The sequence below is a fragment of the Microtus pennsylvanicus genome, chromosome 1, assembly GCF_037038515.1.
Source record: "Microtus pennsylvanicus isolate mMicPen1 chromosome 1, mMicPen1.hap1, whole genome shotgun sequence".
Classification (NCBI taxonomy): domain Eukaryota; kingdom Metazoa; phylum Chordata; class Mammalia; order Rodentia; family Cricetidae; genus Microtus; species Microtus pennsylvanicus.
The window spans coordinates 204,293,912-204,297,403 of NC_134579.1; the positions used below are offsets into that span (position 1 = coordinate 204,293,912).

The window sequence follows — 3,492 nt, forward strand, 5'->3', positions numbered from 1 at the left end:
AGGCTGTATCTTCCTTACTCATAAGTGACCCACTCTCCTTGATGTTACTGCTTCCTGACCACTGCAGTAGACAGGGGATCTGGAGTGTGTTGTTCTGGTTTAATTCTGTTGCTGTGATAAACACTCTACCAAAAGCAACATAAGGGAGAAACTGATTTATTTGATTCCTACTTCTAAGCCATAGTCTGTCACCGAGGGAGGTCAGGGCAGGTACTCAGAGGCAGGCCCACGTGCTATTCCACACAACATTATCTATGACCAAGGAACTCACTTTACAGCTAGAGAGGCACAGCAGGAACCATGGAGGATGCTGCTTGCTGTCTGGATCACTAGCTCCTGCATAGCTAGATTTAATATCCATCTAGAGACCACCTGCCCAGGGAATGGTAACGCCCACAGTGGTTGGGCATTTCTACGTCATTAATAGTAGAAACAGGCGCTCAGTAGACGCTCCCTTCTTAGGTGAGTCTAGGCTGGATCAAACTGGCACCTAGAGCTAACCAGCAAAGATGTTCAGTCTATGATCTGAGAGTACAAATCAGTAAAAATGGTGTCCATGAAATTTATGTCCCATCCTCACCCTGCTCCACTGTGCCCCACCAGCCTCATGCACCATCCTGTCTCCACACGGTCTCCATGAGCAGCTTCCGGAGATTCTCCAGGATGAACAGATCCTGAGAAGACATCCTGAAGTTTTCCTGTCATAACTGACAGGGCCAACCCCTAACATGGTCATGTGATAACAGATAAGAGATTGTTGCTGTAGGAAGTCTTACAGCTAGAGGTTACCCACCCACTGGGCTTGACCTCTTACACTATATATGCCGATGTAGAGCATACATCTGGCCTCTCTGTTGTGGTTGTGGGATTTGTTTTCTAATCTCTGTTTAAGCAGAGGAGTCTGAATTGTGAGTCTACCCCTAAATAAATGAGCATCTATTTCTCAATTCTGAGCTAGTGTGGGATTTCTTTTAAGCATCCTTCCACAAATTGTTGGTGGACATCCAAACTGCCTAGGCTCCCCCAAAGCCAGTGCAGAAATCTTTAATAAATAAATAAATTTAAAAAAACAACAAATTGTCGGTGGAGATCAGGGGTTGGCCACACCATAACCTGTATCTTCAAGCTAGAGAAATTACCTATGTTTTACTTAGCTCAGTGGAAGTTCATTCAGCTCTCCAGCGGGGCTGCACGGCTTCTCTCTGACTACACTTTTCTTTCTCCCAGCATTCAGTTCTGTCTTCCCTGCCTACCTAAGTTCTGCCCTGCTATAGGTCCAAAGCAGTTTCTTTATTCATTAATGGGATTCAAGCATACAGAGGGAATTCCCATGTCAGTCAGCCATTTTATTTACTTTATTTACTTAAGAAATTTATTTATTTTTCTCTTTTTTTAAAGACTCCCTTTCAAAGGATTTTCTGGATCCACAGGCAGAGACTGTCCCTGAGCCCCTGCTCCTTATCCCTAACTTCACTGCAAGTTTCCTTCACAGATGCTGCTTCTCTTTGCTACACCTTCACTGTTAACAAGTCAGGGTCTGGACCATGGAGGCACAAAGTCCAAGGCCAACTGAACGAAGACACTTTTCTTTCCTACAACAGCAGCAGCAACAACTGCCAAGCCATTGGTGTTCTGGGGAACCGACTGAATGCCACAAAGATCTGTGACAAACAGGTTGACACTCTGAAAGATGGAGTTGACCTGCCCAAAGAACAAGTGGTTCACATGAAGCGGGAGAAGAAGACATTCAGAGGTAAGCTTCAAATGGCCCCATATTCTTGGGGTAGAGTGCTTGCCTGGCATGCATGAGGCCATAGGTCAATCCGCACTGCTACAAACTAAATAAAAGAACATATCAGATGGGCCCCTGAAGGAAAGAACAGGATTTGTGACAGGTTAGGGACATTCATTGTTTTCATGGAGGAAAAGAATGAATCACTGGTAGTCAAACCTAAGTGGTCCTGCAGCAAGGCTTTAGTATAGAGCAAGCTCAGAGGATGGGAAAAGAGGGAAGGGGCAGGATTCATTAAGAGCAGTGGCTGATCTCTTTGCAATGGGCACAGAGCCCCTCTCTCTGCAGGCCAGGCTGTGTTGTTGGCATGAAGGAGATGGACATTTCAATGGATCCTGGGACTTTGACCTCAATGGACACAAAATGGTCCATGTTGACTCAAGCACTGGAAAGTAGACTGAAGTAGACCCTGTATCCAGATGGATAAAAGAGATGTGGGAGAAAAACAAGGAGTTAACAGACTTCTTATCCAGGACCACACAGGGGGACTGCAGGGCCTGGCTTAAGGAGATGATCAAGTCACTCTTGGAAGAAAAGCTGGAGCATACAGGTAACTGGGAAGAAGGGGAAGAAACTCACTGCAGTTTAGGGTATGTGTCTATGCGTGCGTGTGTGTGTGTGTGTGTGTGTGTGTGTGTGTGTGTAGTAATGTAATCACCATGAGTCCTTGGGTTAATGGTCATTTTTTCCACCATTCATTTCATTTCTCTCCCTCTCCTATTTCACTAATTGTGGATACATGGTTCTCTCACTGCGGTTCTCGCTGGCTGTCACAGTCTGAGCATCCTTGTATTTCCTGGCCTTTTCCTCATTCTGCACTCACTGTTGCTTTTCCTCTCACCTGATCTTTCTTCTTCCCTGGCACCATCCTCACGGGTCATCTCATGCCTCCTATCCTGCCAGAGGAAAGATGAGGCTCCATTATTATCCTGCTTCTCCTACCATAGCTGCCTAAGTCTTATGAGGTCACAGAACATGCTGTCTCTCCCTTCCTACTCAGGATCCACCTAAACAGTTGTTACATAGCAATGGAGGTGGAACTCTGTGTGTTGCTGAATTGCTAGACAACCCAGAAGCTATGGTGAGATTTCCTCAGATTTGAGGTCTTGTCAAAGACTCAACTTGTGTTTCTACTTCAGCCTCAACAACCACTACTCCAGATGTGGACCAGCTTTTGTCCCTGGATCAAGCCCAACATCTCTGTCCCACTGATAATCCTCCGCTACTCCCTTCTTCTGTGGTCTCTGAGGAGAATCCTTGACAATGAAGGTACTGAGGGCCACGGCTGGGAGTGGGGTGAGACAAAGATGGGCGAGGAGTGAGGAAGCAGGAATGAATTCCTGAAGACTTGATGCTGTTTCTCATCTATAGCATCTTATTGAGAAAGGAGGCAGGAGATCTGGAGTTCATGTCACCTGCTAGCAATAGCGTGTGCACGCTCACCCTTGACAGGACAGGAATCATGTCACAGAGCAGTGGGGAATGAGAAGGGAACACAGCAGGTGCCTGATCAGAGCAGGTTCCTAAACAGGGAGGTCCCATGATACAGATGTGGAAACATTAGGAACACAAATGAAGAATGTGGTAGCTCTATTCAATGTATAGGAAGAAGATTCTATACCACAGACAAAGATAAAGAAGATATAAATAAAGAGATGGTACAGGGGCAAGACCACTTCCTGTTCATGTGTCGGACTTGG

At 45.9% G+C, this 3,492-nt stretch overlaps 1 pseudogene; it reads left to right on the forward strand.

The window, feature by feature from the left end:
• The first annotated feature begins 383 nt into the window (after positions 1–383).
• On the forward strand, positions 384–3,053 carry LOC142832522 (UL16-binding protein 1-like; annotated as a pseudogene).
• Positions 3,054–3,492: the final 439 nt, after the last annotated feature.